We start from the raw sequence: 20,351 nt of genomic DNA on the forward strand, positions 1-20,351 counted from the left end.
CACAGAAGAGCTTCACCAACAGAGTCACACAGTCTTAGAACAACTGTGAGCACTGAGACTGTCTGACATTGTCTGTGGCCTGAGTCCACTTCACTCCACGGTTTCCACACTGACACTGTCTGTGACCTGAGTCCACTTCACTCCACTGTTTGCACACTGATACTGTCTGTGACCTGAGTCCACTTCACTCCACTGTTTCCACACTGATACTGTCTGTGACCTGAGTCCACTTCACTCCTCTGTTTCCACACTATCCTCAGTGTCTGTGTCTACAGTACCTGCAGCTTGTGTTTTAGAAAAGGGAGGCTTGAAGATCCCATTTCTGCTCAGTCTTTCTTCTTTTTATATTTTGATGTTTTAGAAATTAGAAATAAAACCATTCATTGATGTACAATTCTGAATGTACCACTTTTGATGGTAACAATTTTTTTAAATGTTATTAAAAAGATGTTTTGCAATAAACTTTTTAAAACTATTTTTGTTATCTGCGTGTTATTTCTAATGTTTGATATTAAAAGTATCAATAAAAAATTAAGGAGCCCTTGGCCAATCACAATGATAATCTTCACCCCACAGGAAAAGGAGATTTAAATGTTTATCAACTTAGTCATATAAATTGATCTACACAAAGGACACTGTAGACAAAACCAGACACAACATGAGACAACCTGGTATTGAAATTTCCCTACAAGAAGGCACAGAATCCCAAATTTTAAAACTTCAGAAATGTTATAACTACAGACATCTCCTAAAGCATCTGGATTCAAATGACAGGAACACAGGAGAGTTAAAAGTATGCTCAAACAATACACACTTTGACAAGTGTGACAAACTGACATTACAAAACTCATGATCCTGAAAGAATGAGCCTTTTAAGCTCACTTCCTAAAATAATATCAGAATGTTTTAGTTTAGGAGGAAACTGGAGCGCCTGGAGGAAACTTATGCAAACATGGGGGACAACATACAGACTCCGCACAGATAGCACACAGGTCAGGAATGAAATACAGGGCTCCAGCACTACATGGTAGCAATGTTAACCACGGTGCCACCTGTAAAATAAATATAATTTGTGAAACACTAAGGGATTGTGTAAAACTATATTCTATATACTTTCAGTCTGGATCTTTAACAATGTATTTAACCTTTTGTCTGCAGAAAATGTTAGGTTGCCTGGTTTTGGGACGAAAGGGAATTTTCCAAATTAAATGAAATTAGCAATTATTAACAGAATATATTTCTACATATCAACACTATAATAAAATATGCAAAATATTATTTAATGATTTGAGTTCTATAATACTGACACAGTAATTGTATTTGAAAAGGTATTTTCAGTCTTGTTACTGTTATTTCCAGATGTTTTTAGCACCAAAACCAGACAATAACAGTTCAGTTTCAAGTAAAGAATCCTGGCGCTACATCACAGAAAGTCTTTCCCACTTCAATCTGCATCTCTCCACTATATTCTCACCAGTGAGGAAGTTAAACACAGTGTTTTTAAACACACTGACTTCATACAAGTCACCCCACTGACCTGACAGCTCCAGTTTCGTGTGCATTTCTTCTTTTATTATTCCAGTAACTTCACAGGAAAGCAACTCAGACCACGTGTATCCACTTCCAGGAAGTAAGGACACGTATTTGCAAGAGTTTCAATTCTTAGTAAAAGAAGCTCTAAAACACAGTCTATGTTGCACAGTGAGCAATCCTTCCCTCTTCCAAGGAGGACTGGGATAGAAAATCAATGACCATTTTGTCCACTTCCAGAGAGTCCACACACTTAATTGGGAGAGTTTCAATTCAGTGTAGGAAAAAAAATCTCTAAATGAAATTTTATGCTACACAGAGAGCACTTTCTTCTGTATGGCCGGTTAGCTCAGTTGGTTAGAGTGTGGTGCTAATAACACCAAGATTGCTTGTTCCTATACGGGCCAGGAGAGCTCCTTCTCTTCTGCCAAAAGCCTTTGATCTTTCTTTCCATGGTGAAATATGATGCAAAGATACCACTAACTATAGATAAATGAGTGTGAAGAGGAAAGTGCTCAAATATTTAAAATCTGGTATGTGAAGAACAGATAGAGTGTCGCTATTTGCAAAAAATGAGGCTTTCAAATAATTTTTTCGTAAAGACGCTCAAATCCAGCCTATTAAGTCTCAGGACCAGATGATTGGCTCATTACCTAGGTGAAGATGGCCAATTAGAGAACTTAGATATTAAAATTGTGTCAGAGTGGATGTTTATTAGTCTTTTAAGGCAGGAATTTGGGTCTCAAGTCCTATATGGGGTGGGGTGTGTCTCACTTCTGTGCTCAAATCCCAAGATTACACTCAAAGTGAGGACGAAGTGTGTTGCGGCAAATGTGATGTCAAATCAACTGCTTTTCCAGAAGCCAATGTGATATAAATTAAAGTTCTCGTTTGACCGAGGATCATCGTGTGCTGAAATTGGTCCTGGAGAAGTGCATACAGTAAGGCAGAAGGTTTGTGTTGTTTATAATAATAATAATAATAATAATAATAATTGCTTACACTTATATAGCGCTTTTTCTGGACACTCCACTCAAAGTAATGGGGATCCCCTCCACCACCACCAATGTGCAGCATCCACCTGGATATACTGTGTCAGGCCAATAGCTCCCTGTTGTTATTACAATATTTTATATAACTAAATATTTCTTGTGCATCACTGTTCTTATAGTAGTAAAAAGTAGACGTTTTGCTATGAGAAGCTGGAATGGGTTCATGGAATGACAGTGTGACAAGCCTTGGAAAAAGACATGTTGTGTGCCCATCTTCAAGCGATCAAATCCTATGATTAAATGATGTTCCAGCAAAAGTGCTCTGTTTTACTAAGTCATTATTTCTATGTCTTGTAGAGAAATAGGTGTTTCTATCGGTTCAGGTATAGAACACAAACACCCATTGTAAGCAATTGAGCATTCATAATCCTGAATTTTAAACTGCCAGAATATTTATACTTTGTTTTAGTATTTGTGAATATTAGAGCTTTAAAAAAATGTTTTTACAAATTGTGTGAGCATTTTCTGTTACATCACTTCATTGTTTTGTGCATTCTGCTGACTTTTTAAAAATATATATTTTTATAAAAATATTGTTGTCTTTTGAATGTATTTCTAAATGATTGCTTTTAATATAAATTGCATGAAACACAAACAACACCCATGATAAGAAATTCATTATTGATCGTTCATTTTAAACTTTTTTACTGTATTTAATTATGCTGAGTTTTTTTACATACTGTTAGTATATCACTTTTTTATCAAGTGTGCTTTAAATCTTTCGCTACACCATTGATATTCAGTTACACCTACAGTATTTAAAAGTATGTTGTACAAAAATATTTACCGTTTTATTATTTTTGCACGTTACTTCCTAGCACTAAATAGCAATGCATGTATTTGGTCCAATACTTGGAGTAGCCCGGCCTTATGGATTCCTTAATTAGGTAAAACAATCACAATATCACATAACTCTATTGAGTTAGTTTACATAAATGCTATTTCATGCAGTAATTCCTTATAAAATGCTGCAGTCTGGGCCTAAAATAGGTCTGGGGTGTCCCCCACCCACATCAGTAGTTGAAACTGTACATCTTTTCCCAAGCAGACTGTGACAGCTTATATTTGCTTTAAACACAACCCTTGCACCCCTTCTCCTGTAGCCTCCTGTTACCCGTTAGAAAACTTTATATCACATCTTTATGCTGTTTTAGTCTAAAAACAGGACAGCTGTGCTCCTGTGTCCCCCAGTTACTGCACACTGTAAGATTTTTTCACTTTTATTTAAATCCTGAGATAAATTTAGGAAGGCTACAGAGGGGTTTACTAGATTAAAACTGTTAGTTCACGCACGGCTCTCGTTTCAGCTTCTGACATGTTCTTTAATTGTGAAATCAAGCCTCTTTCTTACAATTTCTCCAAAAAACACCTTTTTTTTAGTAACTGCACACCAGCTTATTAGTAGTTTTGTCTTTGGGGTTTTATATCTCGGTATAACATTAAAGTCGCACGATAATTTCGACAAACTGGCGGCTCCCTTTTCTCCTCCTTGGGAGTCTTTTTACCTCCCATTTGAAGTGCTCGCACTTCTGCATGCATGCTTCGCGAGTTATTAAATCAAATCTGTCTCCGCTGTCCGTAATATCAGGAAAGCATAGTTGTACATTCTTGGCAACATCAGGTTTTAACCCACTCAAGTAAATTTGTTTTATTACTGTGGAAGTATCTTCATTCACTTCCTTCTCATCGGCTAACCCCGAGTATACTATCCATAAAGCTATAAACCTTTCTGTAAAATCTGAAACATCCTCGCTTCCTTCTGCTGACATGCTGTCTAATCAGTTTTCGGTGGGTAATGCTCTTTCAAAAATCTCCACACTAATTCCCACCCTTCTCCAAGATTCTCTCTTAAGGCGTTCTATTTCTTCTTTTGCTGTTTCTTTTTCTGCATATATAACTTTGTTTCGTTCAGCCATTGCTTTTAGCTTTTCCATCAGAGATTTGTGCGTGTCATCTATGATATTCTGTTGAATTCTCAAATATTCCTCTAAATATTGTTTATTTTTATCCAAATGTTCATACACTTTTCTACATTCTTGTTCAGCCTAAATTCCGTCTGACATATTTCTTTCAAGTTTCACTTTGGATTAATCAAACTTTTTTTTTTCTTCACACCAAACCATTTTCACGTCTCCCACGCGCCCCGCGGAACCCCCCAGTTGAGACAAACTGACGAACGATCACAATTCGGGAACACGGACCAGGTTCCAAATCCTGGCTTTAAACACACAGTTGAATCGAGTTACCATTTTCGGCTCTTCTGCGAGTACAGTTCTAGTAACTACCTTCAGCCGTACTGCAGTCGTGTACCAGGATGCAACACCTGGATTTTTTCGCACGGGCAGGGCGAGATGCTATTCCTTCAGCAATCCCTCCTTTTCTACCCCACCTTCACAAAACAGGCATCTAAGACACATACACCATTAACTCATTTTTCTGTTGTACTCGCTTCAGCTTCAGGAAAACCCTGAACCCACCACAGCAACATGGAGAGGACAAGGGACTTTTTAGAAAAGAGGAGTCCTTACCTCTTTTTAGAAGCGGCCGCCTAACTTTTCCTCTCCATGTCCGTGTGGTTTAATTTAGATGGATACTTCTTCATCATTTGGGTCACGTATCCGCCAATCTGCCTCCTCCTTTTTAGAGGACGTTGTAAACCTTTAGGAACAATATGATCTAGCAACAAGGTTATGTCACTGTAATTAGGCTTAAGACAATCAAGAAAAAGGCGCTTCCCTTTCTTCTAAATTCTTTACGATCATCAGGCAATTTAGGAAAAGACTTAACTAATGCAAATAATTCACCAGGAGACCAATGTCAATGTACTGTACATATGCTGGAGTTCCTTCTGGACCTGGAAAAGTGCACATTGGCATTTCACAAATAAGTGGCTCCGGACCGCTTTCTAATTTCGGTGGAGACTTTTTCTTTTTAGTAGGCATGGCCATGACTTTAGCTGCAGCTTGCTGTTCTTTAGTTTCAAGACTAGTCTTTTTTGAAGCTTCCCATTATTTCTGTGATTCCTCTTTCCATTACATAAGTTTTCCAATTCACTTTCTTTCCTTTCTTCTCCTTCTCTTCTAAGTTTCCCCTTCTTCAGGAAACTTCTTTTTCCTAATTCAACTTTCCTCTGTCCATTCTGATTCACTTACAAAGATCCTTCATAGTTATGGGCCCCTAATTATCATATATAAATTATGTGCAAGTTCCCTTACACCTATTACCCTAGCTTTACAGTTCATGAACATAAAACATTTTTTTTACTCTAACCCAGGCTATAATTGTTTCTCTGAATTTGTCGTACATGTACTTTTGCTGGACTGCTCGGTCCCATTTTCATCTTTGAATTTTAATTTCCCATTTTTACTGATCGGTGCCTTACTTAGAACCTTATCACATCAACTACTCCGCAGAGCAAAAACCACACGTCTGTGTTAAGATAAGTTCTTTATATGAGTCCCAGATTCATCAAACCCGCGTGAGAACACCCCTGTGGCTCGCTTCTCAAACTATGAATTTTTAAGGATCACTTACTGGCGTCAGACAGCTGCCAATTCTCCAGACGCGTCTCTGGAAGGATAAACAATTTATCCTCCGAGGTTCGTCCAATTTTGCTAAAATTGTCAGGGTCCAGATGGAGTTTTAGCAGCCTCAAATTGTCATGGAACTCTCAAGGAAGCCACAAGAGAGAGTTCTCACCTGAGTAAGGTCTTTATTTCAATATTGCAAGCCCTGCTGCCACTTCGCAAAGTGCAACCAGAGACTCAATTTGTTACAAGCAGTACAGGGTTTTTAAAAGATGTTGCGCTGTAAAAAAGCTCAGCGCTTTGTCCCTTCTAAAAGTTCCCCTTTCCCTAAGAGAAAACAGATTACATCAAAAAGCGAGAGAAGAAGCACTATATTTTGTTATTCAAAGCTTATCAGTTACTTTCAGCTAATTCTAACAACCCAGACAGCATATATTGTTTTGGTACCTTGTCTTCTAAAGTAACCTAAACAGTATACTTTGTTGATGCACTGTTTTCTAAAATTCTGCACGTACTGTAGCACAGCATTTACAGTGCCTTGCGAAAGTATTCGGCCCCCTTGAACTTTTCAACCTTTTGCCACATTTCAGGCTTCAAACATAAAGATATAAATTTTTTTATTTTATGTGAAGAATCACCAACAAGTGGGACACAATTGTGAAGTGGAACAAAATCTATTGGATTTTTGAAACTTTTTTAACTAATAAAAAAATGAAAAGTGGGGCGTGCAAAAGTTAATACTTTGTAGAGCCACCTTTTGCTGCGATTACAGCTGCAAGTCGCTTGGGGTATGTCTCTATCAGTTTTGCACATCGAGAGACTGAAATTCTTGCCCATTCTTCCTTGCAAAACAGCTCGAGCTCAGTGAGGTTGGATGGAGAGCGTTTGTGAACAGCAGTTTTCAGCTCTTTCCACAGATTCTCGATTGGATTCAGGTCTGGACTTTGACTTGGCCATTCAAACACCTGGATACGTTTATTTGTGAACCATTCCTTTGTAGATTTTGCTGTATGTTTGGGATCATTGTCTTGTTGGAAGATAAAGGGGCCGAATAATTTTGCACGCCCCACTTTTCATTTTTTTATTAGTTAAAAAAGTTTCAAAAATCCAATAGATTTTGTTCCACTTCACAATTGTGTCCCACTTGTTGGTGATTCTTCACATAAAATAAAAAATTTATATCTTTATGTTTGAAGCCTGAAATGTGGCAAAAGGTTGAAAAGTTCAAGGGGGCCGAATACTTTCGCAAGGCACTGTACATAAACTGTACTGTGTATGGCTGGTCTTGATAGTTTAAAGAAAAAATACACACCAGTTTTCCATTTCTCCCTAAACATTTTAAGCATGAAAGTTTTATGAAACGGTACCCAAATATGTGATTGCTGTATAGAATGAATTTTAATTTTTAAAAATTATTTAACACGAAAATTAAGCTGTTTACATCTTCCGCCTGAGAACAGTCACCCGTTGCTACCCAACGCAGAAACACAGCCACTAACTAGCAAAGAGAGGACATTAGCTAGCCAATATGATAAAGAAATAATTTAAAGAAACAAAATGATTATTTTGTTTATTTCTTTTGCACATTTATTTGAACATTTCCATCGATTGTACAAGCACTTGGAAACTATCCAATCCCTAGTTCATCAAGCATTTACCAGTCTGGCGCCGGTCTGTGTCTTCTAGGATATAATGCCAGCGAACTCTTGTTTTTATGTCCACTATAACTACGCTGGGCAAACGTTCCAAGGTCAAATTCTTCCAGCACGGGGGTACCTTTAAAGCGGATATGATGGCACCGAAATTTTTTGGCGCGCCTTCTCTTTAAAGCTCTGGCTAAATATGAAGACAGTACGTACAGTTATAATTCAAACAAATTCAAATTAAAAACTACACATCCCAGTTACCATGGTGGTGCTTGTGATCATTGCGTTTAACCAACGAAACAGGGCGAAAAATCAGTCACATGACTTTGGGGCAGAGTTTCGAAAGCTTAACCTATCAGCAACAAAGCGAAATTTACACGATAGTGTCACGGACGTCCAAAGGGACTAACCGTGGGGAGCAGGAGAGCAGAAAAAGACCCATATGCGTAGCGGCGAGACGGGAAAAAGGCCCGGGCTCATTAGTGCAAAGAGTTCAGGAATGCTGTTTAGAAACCTATGCCCTCAGGGAGCGGACGTGGGGCGCCCTGGTGCTAGGCGGGTCTCAGGACATCCGAACGTCAATGCTGAGCGAGGACAGAGTACAAGACCCGGAAATATATAGCCCAAGGGAAAGAGGGGAACCGGAAGGACAACAGACCGGAAACCAGGGACAGGACAGAGAAGGAGCGCCCTCTGGCTGCAGAGGGCGTGACAAGTCTCATTGAAACCCAAATACTGACATATCCAGCCAATCAGATGTTTGAGGTTGATCAGCTGCTGATCTATTATGAGAGAGTGAGGTCTGGGCAGAGCACAGCTCTGGATTCCCCAAGACTAGGAATTCTGTTCTCTGACTGCAGAGAGAATTAGTCCAGAAAATACTGTCAAAGTATTTCTTCACTGTGGTTTTAGAGCACTGGAGCTTCATAAGCATAAGTGAAATCTGCACTGAACCATCAACTCTTCCTAAAAAATACAATTTGATTTAAAAAATGTCCTATTCAAGGCTTTTGACTAAATGATTGTAACAACTGTTCTGATTTTGATATTGATTTTGTAGCATCCAGGTTCATAAAGAGAGAGATTTAAGTGTAGGTCGTATTCTATTTGATTTTTAAAAAAGCGGCTACTGTATATCTCTTCTTTTGGCCTGTGTAGGTGTTCTGTAAAAGTTAAATACTTGGTGACACTTTGTGGTTTCTCTGGGTGGTTAGGAAGTAGTTGCCTAAAACACCTTGTTAGTTAATTTGTACAATGCATGTGTGCTGTATGTTTATTCTGTGTGTTGTTTAGTGTGAGTATTGTCATTGTTAACAAATATTTAACTCATTGTGTCTGAAATATTACTTGTTTTCCTAAAGCTGTACCAAAGAACAAAGAACGCATCTGCCTTTAACTATACCAAAAGCTTGGGTATATTCTTAGCAAATTTTTAACAATTTTTACAAGGTGGGGGCTATGATTTTTTAAATTATTAATTTATCTACTCTGTCATTTCTGATATTCACCATTTTCATAACCCCTATTTGTAATTTGTAATATTATTTCAATACCTGACTCATTTGACAAACCGAATTTCAAGTATTTATTTTGTGATACTATCTATTTCTAGCATTGTTTATAGGCAATTAATTCCTATAGATTTTAAAATCGCACATATACAATTAAAAAAATGCATACTGTACCCATGATTAAAAATTGATGGGTCCAATTTTAATGACCTGCTAAACCAAAAATATCAGCTTAGAGTGTCGTCCCTTTCCATCAGCTGTCCACTGCCTGTCTCTTAGGCTGTGTCTCTCTGTCAGGTGTCCCCCACACTTGCCCTGGAGTGGACAGGGTCCTGCCCACAATGCCCTCTGAAGAAGGAGCCCCTACCCCTCACAGGACTGACTACGATGATGTTGGGGACGAGTCTCAGGGAGAGGATGGGTGCTGTGAGACTGACAGGGCTGTCTGGGAGAAGCTCCTCCTGCAGGTCTAGACACAGAAGAGCTTCACCAACAGAGTCACACAGTCTTAGAACAACTGTGAGCACTGAGACTGTCTGACATTGTCTGTGGCCTGAGTCCACTTCACTCCACGGTTTCCACACTGACACTGTCTGTGACCTGAGTCCACTTCACTCCACTGTTTGCACACTGATACTGTCTGTGACCTGAGTCCACTTCACTCCACTGTTTCCACACTGATACTGTCTGTGACCTGAGTCCACTTCACTCCTCTGTTTCCACACTATCCTCAGTGTCTGTGTCTACAGTACCTGCAGCTTGTGTTTTAGAAAAGGGAGGCTTGAAGATCCCATTTCTGCTCAGTCTTTCTTCTTTTTATATTTTGATGTTTTAGAAATTAGAAATAAAACCATTCATTGATGTACAATTCTGAATGTACCACTTTTGATGGTAACAATTTTTTTAAATGTTATTAAAAAGATGTTTTGCAATAAACTTTTTAAAACTATTTTTGTTATCTGCGTGTTATTTCTAATGTTTGATATTAAAAGTATCAATAAAAAATTAAGGAGCCCTTGGCCAATCACAATGATAATCTTCACCCCACAGGAAAAGGAGATTTAAATGTTTATCAACTTAGTCATATAAATTGATCTACACAAAGGACACTGTAGACAAAACCAGACACAACATGAGACAACCTGGTATTGAAATTTCCCTACAAGAAGGCACAGAATCCCAAATTTTAAAACTTCAGAAATGTTATAACTACAGACATCTCCTAAAGCATCTGGATTCAAATGACAGGAACACAGGAGAGTTAAAAGTATGCTCAAACAATACACACTTTGACAAGTGTGACAAACTGACATTACAAAACTCATGATCCTGAAAGAATGAGCCTTTTAAGCTCACTTCCTAAAATAATATCAGAATGTTTTAGTTTAGGAGGAAACTGGAGCGCCTGGAGGAAACTTATGCAAACATGGGGGACAACATACAGACTCCGCACAGATAGCACACAGGTCAGGAATGAAATACAGGGCTCCAGCACTACATGGTAGCAATGTTAACCACGGTGCCACCTGTAAAATAAATATAATTTGTGAAACACTAAGGGATTGTGTAAAACTATATTCTATATACTTTCAGTCTGGATCTTTAACAATGTATTTAACCTTTTGTCTGCAGAAAATGTTAGGTTGCCTGGTTTTGGGACGAAAGGGAATTTTCCAAATTAAATGAAATTAGCAATTATTAACAGAATATATTTCTACATATCAACACTATAATAAAATATGCAAAATATTATTTAATGATTTGAGTTCTATAATACTGACACAGTAATTGTATTTGAAAAGGTATTTTCAGTCTTGTTACTGTTATTTCCAGATGTTTTTAGCACCAAAACCAGACAATAACAGTTCAGTTTCAAGTAAAGAATCCTGGCGCTACATCACAGAAAGTCTTTCCCACTTCAATCTGCATCTCTCCACTATATTCTCACCAGTGAGGAAGTTAAACACAGTGTTTTTAAACACACTGACTTCATACAAGTCACCCCACTGACCTGACAGCTCCAGTTTCGTGTGCATTTCTTCTTTTATTATTCCAGTAACTTCACAGGAAAGCAACTCAGACCACGTGTATCCACTTCCAGGAAGTAAGGACACGTATTTGCAAGAGTTTCAATTCTTAGTAAAAGAAGCTCTAAAACACAGTCTATGTTGCACAGTGAGCAATCCTTCCCTCTTCCAAGGAGGACTGGGATAGAAAATCAATGACCATTTTGTCCACTTCCAGAGAGTCCACACACTTAATTGGGAGAGTTTCAATTCAGTGTAGGAAAAAAAATCTCTAAATGAAATTTTATGCTACACAGAGAGCACTTTCTTCTGTATGGCCGGTTAGCTCAGTTGGTTAGAGTGTGGTGCTAATAACACCAAGATTGCTTGTTCCTATACGGGCCAGGAGAGCTCCTTCTCTTCTGCCAAAAGCCTTTGATCTTTCTTTCCATGGTGAAATATGATGCAAAGATACCACTAACTATAGATAAATGAGTGTGAAGAGGAAAGTGCTCAAATATTTAAAATCTGGTATGTGAAGAACAGATAGAGTGTCGCTATTTGCAAAAAATGAGGCTTTCAAATAATTTTTTCGTAAAGACGCTCAAATCCAGCCTATTAAGTCTCAGGACCAGATGATTGGCTCATTACCTAGGTGAAGATGGCCAATTAGAGAACTTAGATATTAAAATTGTGTCAGAGTGGATGTTTATTAGTCTTTTAAGGCAGGAATTTGGGTCTCAAGTCCTATATGGGGTGGGGTGTGTCTCACTTCTGTGCTCAAATCCCAAGATTACACTCAAAGTGAGGACGAAGTGTGTTGCGGCAAATGTGATGTCAAATCAACTGCTTTTCCAGAAGCCAATGTGATATAAATTAAAGTTCTCGTTTGACCGAGGATCATCGTGTGCTGAAATTGGTCCTGGAGAAGTGCATACAGTAAGGCAGAAGGTTTGTGTTGTTTATAATAATAATAATAATAATAATAATAATTGCTTACACTTATATAGCGCTTTTTCTGGACACTCCACTCAAAGTAATGGGGATCCCCTCCACCACCACCAATGTGCAGCATCCACCTGGATATACTGTGTCAGGCCAATAGCTCCCTGTTGTTATTACAATATTTTATATAACTAAATATTTCTTGTGCATCACTGTTCTTATAGTAGTAAAAAGTAGACGTTTTGCTATGAGAAGCTGGAATGGGTTCATGGAATGACAGTGTGACAAGCCTTGGAAAAAGACATGTTGTGTGCCCATCTTCAAGCGATCAAATCCTATGATTAAATGATGTTCCAGCAAAAGTGCTCTGTTTTACTAAGTCATTATTTCTATGTCTTGTAGAGAAATAGGTGTTTCTATCGGTTCAGGTATAGAACACAAACACCCATTGTAAGCAATTGAGCATTCATAATCCTGAATTTTAAACTGCCAGAATATTTATACTTTGTTTTAGTATTTGTGAATATTAGAGCTTTAAAAAAATGTTTTTACAAATTGTGTGAGCATTTTCTGTTACATCACTTCATTGTTTTGTGCATTCTGCTGACTTTTTAAAAATATATATTTTTATAAAAATATTGTTGTCTTTTGAATGTATTTCTAAATGATTGCTTTTAATATAAATTGCATGAAACACAAACAACACCCATGATAAGAAATTCATTATTGATCGTTCATTTTAAACTTTTTTACTGTATTTAATTATGCTGAGTTTTTTTACATACTGTTAGTATATCACTTTTTTATCAAGTGTGCTTTAAATCTTTCGCTACACCATTGATATTCAGTTACACCTACAGTATTTAAAAGTATGTTGTACAAAAATATTTACCGTTTTATTATTTTTGCACGTTACTTCCTAGCACTAAATAGCAATGCATGTATTTGGTCCAGCTAAAGATTAGCAAGAAGCAAATCTCTTTCCTTGCTTTAGTAGATGAATCAAGGACTCTGCTCTCAATGTATTTTAACCAGACACTAGGACAGATAAACGCAGTTAATACGTGCCAAATTATAGTATGAAATTGCTTGAGCAAAACATTGTTCATTATTGCAACCATTATTGGTAGCTTAGTTCCTCTCTATTTTTTATACAGTAGTTTCTTTAAAAAAGACATGCCTGTCAGAAGGCCAAAGAAACGAGGTGAACGTAATAACCACCGCGCTACGGAAACGACAGTACACCCCACTCCCAGAGCAGGATTGGAGACTCCATATTCTACAGCTGTCTAGCAATAGAGGAGTTCCGACTAGAGAAATGGGGATAACCTCCTCTTCAAGATGTGGAAATATATTTACCGAGACGAGTCCTTTTTTTGAAGGTCAGCACTCTCTGCCAGTCACTCCTCCCCTCCTCGCGCAATGTATCTCTGTTAACACACCAAAGCGATAACTATTATTACACGTTTTTGCACTCCGTATGCTGTTTTACAGGGCTCTCTTCTGCGCTGAGCTGCTCCTTTGAAATCCAAAAGGCAACAGACGCGCTCCTATACCCGAAGTCGAACCCAGTCCGCCTGGGTGACGGCGGTTTAGAGATTACAAATAATTTAAAAAGACATTAAAATGCTAATAATATGTAACAAAATGTAAAAAAAAACGTTAACAAGACTGCAGACAGTTTTTGAAAAGGAGCTCTGTAAAATTCACAAATACTAAGACAAGGTATAAATACTCCATGGGTTTAAAATTCAGGAATATTAATAATTTCAAATTTGTAATTTGTTTACAATTGGAATTTTTATGGTTCGTATGATTTAGCGACTTTTTTACAATATGTAAAAGAAAACAGTACAGCTAAATAAGAAAGCCTTAGAGCCACAGAGGGAAAAAAAACTGCGTTTAAAGTTATTTTAAAGACGAGGTAATATTGCACCATAAACTCAAATTTTTGTCCTCTTTGTGGCGCTTGCTTTTTGTTGCTTTAGCTAATTTCATGCAGTTTATTTCCGACCCATGACGTAAAGAGCTTGTGTATTTACGACAAAAAGCAGGGCAACAATTTTCATCGGTCTTATTGAAACTGTTAAAAAGTAAATGAGATCCTGTGTCCAAAATCCTGAGGTGCCTTTCTTCCTGTCTTGTCATACAGAATGTATCATTAAGGACAATCACATAGGGCTTGATTTTGTTAAATGCAAGTATTTATTTCCTATCTTGGAACCACTTGTTTTTCGAGAAATTCAAACAATTTGTGAAATATGAAATAGAAATCTTGCTTATCGGTGCAGGAGAAATACTGCCAGTTGGCAAGAAAACGACAGCATTTTTTTTCTTTAACCAAAAACCTGCATAGGGAGATGTAGAACAAAAATCCGCTTGAGACGTTTTCGTTGGGGAGGAGGGATGTGAAAGGGCAAAAAAATGTATCTGTTCCGTTACGAATGGCAAAGGTCGCGGGCGATTCACTCCTCTTGACTAGGTGGCGCTAGGAGGTGCAGTGAAGTTTATATCCGGCTGCAGGAACTCCTCTTTCTCAGCTCCGCTTCTCGGTTGTCTTGAAGCCGCATCCGCGCTAAAGAATGACGTCATCATACTGCGCGACACTGCGTGTATTTCACCAACGTGTGGGTGACTGAATCATTTTCTTATCATTATTCATTATTATTTTTTAAATGACTTCAGGTTCTGAATACGTAACGTCTTGTGTTTATGCTTGAACAGAGCAGGATCTGTGAAGAATAAAAATAAAGAAGCTATTCTGTTTAAACTTCGGAAGTGAGCCTTTGTTTCTGACCGACTCTGAAGAAGGATGGCGGAGTGCTTGTTAAATCTGCAAACCCAGCTTGACTCTTTCATGCAGGTTTTGCTCAAATCGATCGTGTATGAAGTTTCAGAAGTTTTCCGAAACAGAATTTCTGACTCTGAGGACGAGTTTCAAGACAAACTCCTCAGCGTCTCCCAGATTCTGGTGAGACGGGCCGTGTTTAAAATCACACAGTTTGTGGAGGACAGTGTCGGGAGTGAAATGGCGCAGCTGAAGAAGGAAAACGAGAGCCTGAAGTGGAGATTGCAGCTGAGGGAGAAGGAGTCGGGAGCAGGAGGAGATCAGGGTCGCACAGATCAGGGTACCAAGACGCTTCCCTGTGAAGTCACTGCAGAAATAAAAGAAGAAATGTTGTCAGGTCAGTGTGGTGACTTGTATGAAGTCAGAGTGTGTGTGTGTTAAAAAACCACTGTATATAACTAACTCACTGGTGAGATTTTTTAAATAACTAACTTTATTTTAAAGAAAACATCTCACAATAGTTAACATTCTCATTCTCATTCTCAGTACGCATTCTAACAAAGTATCTAACAAAGTAACAAGGTATCAAACTGTCATCAAATAAACTTTGAGAGATGCAGAGTGACGTGGGAAAGACATGTGTGATGTAGCAACGGGATTCTTTACTGGAAACTGAACTGTTTTGTCCGGTTACGGTGCTGAAAACCCCTCGTTCACATTCAACAATTGTTCCACTGAATCAATTTGTAATCCAACGTCATTAGGAGACACCATTTATAAATATTGTATTCACGTTGTATCGGTCTAGATTTTTTTTATTTATACTAATGATTGTGTAAATAAAAATTATTTTGATTGGTTTAGATCTTTCTCATTGCAGTCTTTATGTCCTGTAGTGTCAGTATTAACCCCTCTCTCTCATTGAAGTGTTAATGTACTGTATTGTCCAGAAAGTGTCTGTATTAACCTCTCACTTAGTGCAGTGTTTATGTGCTGTAGTGTCCAGTCAGTGTGTCTGTATTCACCCATCTCTCAGTGCAGTGTTTATATGCTGTAGTGTCCAGTCAATGTGTCTGTGTTCACCCCTCTCTCAGTGCAGTGTTAATGCATTGTAGTGTTAAGTCTGTATGTATGTATTAACCTGCCTCTCTCTGTTCAGTTTTAAACTACTGTAATGTGTGGTCAGTGTGTCTGTATTAATTCCTCTCTTTCTCAATGCAGTGTTAATGTCCTGTAGTGTCCAGTCAGTGTGTTTGTATTTATCCCTCTATCTCTCTCAGTACAATGTTAATGTACTATAGTGTCCAGTCAGTCTGTCTGCATTTACCCCCCTCTCTCTGAGCACTGTTAATGTACGGTCTGTATAAATGCCTCTGTCTCAGTGTAGTGTTAATGTACTGTACTGTCCAGTCAGCATGTCTGTATAAACCCCTTTCAGTGCAGTGCTAATATGCTGCAGTGTCCAGTCAGTATGTATCTATTAACACCTCTCTCTCAGTGCAGTGTTAATGTACTGTTATGTCCAATCATTGTCTGTATTTACCCCTCTGTCTCAGTGTGGTGTTAATGTACTGTAGTGTGCAGTCAATTTGTCTGTTAACCCACCTCTCTCTCTCAGTGCATTGTTAATGTACTGTTATGTCCAGTGTCTGTATTTACCCCCCTCTGTCAATGCAGTGTTAATATGCTTTTATTTCCAGTTTGTCCGTGTCTGTATAAAGCCCTCTCTCTCACTGTAGTGTTAATGTACTGTAGTGTCCAGTCAATGTGTCTGTATTAACCCCTCTCTCTCTCAGTGCACTGTTAAAGTAAATGTAACGTGATTGTGATATTATTACAGTAGACTTTCTTTTTATATGGTAGTTAGGTTTTTGACAAAGCTAAATCAGAACACCCCCTTATACCCATTTATTCCGCTATGTTTAAACAACCCAAATTGATTGTCAGTGTACTAGTACGCATGTGTGTAGTTTAAAGCTTTTTAGATCACATGGCCTCAGCTATCACTACTATGCTGATGATACTCAAATATACATCCATACCAAACCTGACGCTGATGTGTCTGTCTCTATTCTATTTAGTTGCATCTCCCATATAAAATCTTGGATGACTCAAAATGTCCTTCATCTTAACTGTGACAAGACTGAAGTCATGCTTATTGGCACCACCCATCAACTTTGTAAAACCAATGCTGTAACTCTATCTGTAGATAATCTTATACTTGAGCTTCAGTCTATATTGAAAAACTTAGGGATGCTATTTGACGTTTGACCCATATGTGCAGCAAAAATATTGCTCCACTACGCCCTATGTTATCACTAACTGTGGCTGAAAAGTGTTGTCTAATCTTGAATCGACTACTGTAATGCTGTACTCTCTGGGGATTCTAAATCCACATTGAACAAACTCCAGTATGTCCATAATTCGGCAGCCAGAATCCTGACCAGGTCTAGAAGAAGTGTTCACATTATTCCTATCCTGGAGTCCTTGCACTGGCTTCCTGTCAAGTTGCATGTCGACTTAACAATCCTCCTGCTCACCTATAAGGCTCTCCATGGCTTGGCACCTCAGTACCTGTCTGGTTTATCACCCTACTCCCCACGTCACAACCTTCACTCTTCTAATTGTGTTCTCCTATCTGTCCCCCAGTCCGTCTATAATCAATGGGTGACATGGCCTTCTCTTGTTATGCCCCCAAGCTTTGGAACTCCCCAAGGATATCAGAGAGTCACCTTCTCTAAACTCCTTCAAATCCAGATTCAAAACCTTCTTCTTTAGAAGACCCTTCATTGAACTGTTCTTTACTCCTCTGCTCCTACTGTATTTAGTACCACCATCTACTGTCTCTTCTAACTGTGTGTTCTAATTGTGCTTATTTTGTGTATTTTTTGTTGTTGGCATTCTGTAAAATGCTTTGAGAAGCCACCTTTAAAGGTGCTATATAAAATAAGGTTTTTTATTATTATTATAAAGATTTTATCTTGTTCTGTGTTTACAGGCTCAGAGGCCAGTGCTCTCTTTGAGGCTGGGGAAAGGGCTGCTCTTGAACAGAAGCATAGTGCGGAGGAGTGGGGCTCCAGTCTGATGCAGGAGACAGAGCTCACTGCTCCAGAAGGGAAAAAGACTCTCAGTGAGCAGCACACAGAGAGCAGACAGATTGTTGAGGTTCTGGACTCTGTGCCCATGATGAAGATGGAGTCTGAGAGTGGGACACCTGGACTCTTAGTATGTGATGATTTTACAGATAAGATGAATAATCTGTACTCAAACAATATTACGCAAGTTTGTAATGAACTAGGCTGTTTCTCTGTACAAGAGCACAAAGAAGAACTGTGTGAGTTTAATCTTACAGAGCAGGACATGGATCCCCAGTTGATTGACCCTGCAGAGCAGCAGACTGATGTACCTGGTGAAGAGAACAATACTGAGTCACAGCACACTGAGAAGAGTCAGTACAAGGAGGAGCAACAGCAGCTCCTACAGGGCTTGATAATCATTAGGCCTTGTTCTGTTCAAGTGGAGAGACTGTCATTGCAGAGTCTCAAACAACCATATGATCCCTTAGTATCTGTTGACTTTACACACAGGTTTAATGATCTGGTTACTGAGAAAATTGTTGAAAGTTTTAATGAACTGGAGAGTATGTCTGTTCTTCGGCAAAGAGAGGAACAACTGAATGAACTGGATGGTTTTAGTCTCAGAGAGCTGGAGAAGGAGCCCCAGATGATTCACACTGCTGAGCAGCACACTGAGGGACAAGGTGGAGAAAACAAATCTCAGTTTCAGCACACAGAGCAAGATCATTCCATGGAGCATTTTCAGAGGATGAGGAAAGATCAGTCAAGGCCTTGCTCAGATGGAGTGGACAAACTGCCATTATGGCACAGGGAGGAGCAGCGTTTCTGTCCGTCTAGCATTTCAAAACCCTACCAGCACCTTCACACAGGAGAGAGACCTTTCAGCTGCAGTCAGTGTGGGAAGAGTTTTAGTCGGTCACGTAACTTAATAAACCACCAGCGCATTCACACGGGAGAGAGACCTTTCAGCTGCAGTCAGTGTGGGAAGAGTTTTATTCAATCATATGACTTAAAAAGGCACCAGCGCATTCACACAGGAGAGAGACCATTCAGCTGCAGTCAGTGTGGGAAGAGTTTTAGTCGGTCAAGTAGCTTAATAGCCCACCAGCGCATTCACACAGGAGAGAGACCATTCAGCTGCAGTCAGTGTGGGAAGAGTTTTATTCGGTCAGGTGACTTAAAACCCCACCAGCGCATTCACACAGGAGAGAGACCATTCAGCTGCAGTCAGTGTGGGAAGAATTTAAGTCAGTCAAGTAGCTTAATAGCCCACCAGCGCATTCACACAGGAGAGAGACCATTCAGCTGCAGTCAGTGTGGGAAGAGTTTTATTCGGTCTTGTGACTTAAAAACCCACCAGCGCATTCACACAGGAGAGAAACCATTCAGCTGCAGTCAGTGTGGGAAGAGTTTTAGTCAAAGTAGCTTAATAGCCCACCAGCGCATTCACACAGGAGAGAGACCATTCAGCTGAAGTCAGCGAGGGAAGAGTTTTAGTCAGATAAGCCACTTGCAATCACACCAGCACATTCACATAGGAGAGTAACCATTCAGGTGCAGTCAGTGTGGGAAGAGTTTTATTCAGTCACATGACTTAAAAATGCACCAGCGCATTCACACAGGAGAGAGACCATTCCGCTGCAGTTAAGAGTGGGTTTTTTTCCAGTCAGGTGACTTAAAAACACCAATCTAGTCAGCAGGTCAGTTATCAGTCAAGTAAACTAAAATGTCTTTCAGTGCAAGTAGGCTTGTGACATCCGAAGAAGGCTCCACAGCCGAAACATTTATTTTCTTCTCTTTTCAGCATGGAACAAACCTTTACTTTAATAAAATATCTATTAGTCACAGTCACTTTGGACTCACCCACTTTTGAGTTCATCTGGTCAATTAAATTATGACTATACTCTTATTTACGATTGACTAAAATAGAAATAGCTCCTGTCACAGAGTTTAATTTATGTGTATAATAAAATGTTTTTAGTTTTATTCAATTTTAAAATGAATGAGGTCTAAATTGAATAAATTTCATTGTCAATTGAATTGGATTCCTTATAGTCTTGAAATGTTAATTTTAGTCCTGTTTAATTTTCCAATTAAGACTGTTCTCATTGGATAAGCTTGTAATTGTGTAACAGCTTTTAACTTACCATGTTATACACAGAATGTGTATAAAACAGATTAAGATCCTTAACTGTCACTCTTAAGGAAAAAAAGTCACACATCTGATTAAATTCTACAAACAAAAGCTCAAAGTCTTTGTTGCACAATC

At 38.7% G+C, this 20,351-nt stretch overlaps 1 long non-coding RNA gene across 1 annotated transcript; it reads left to right on the forward strand.

Annotated features, from left to right (window-relative positions):
- The first annotated feature begins 14,807 nt into the window (after window positions 1–14,807).
- LOC148638294 (uncharacterized) lies at window positions 14,808–20,327 on the forward strand. Its single transcript, XR_015931079.1, has 2 exons — window positions 14,808–15,402; window positions 18,004–20,327. It is a non-coding gene; the product is annotated as an uncharacterized LOC148638294 (long non-coding RNA).
- Window positions 20,328–20,351: the final 24 nt, after the last annotated feature.

This window comes from Lepisosteus platostomus (genome assembly GCF_059453375.1).
Source record: "Lepisosteus platostomus isolate fLepPlt1 chromosome 5 unlocalized genomic scaffold, fLepPlt1.hap1 SUPER_5_unloc_2, whole genome shotgun sequence".
Taxonomy (NCBI): Eukaryota; Metazoa; Chordata; class Actinopteri; order Semionotiformes; family Lepisosteidae; genus Lepisosteus; species Lepisosteus platostomus.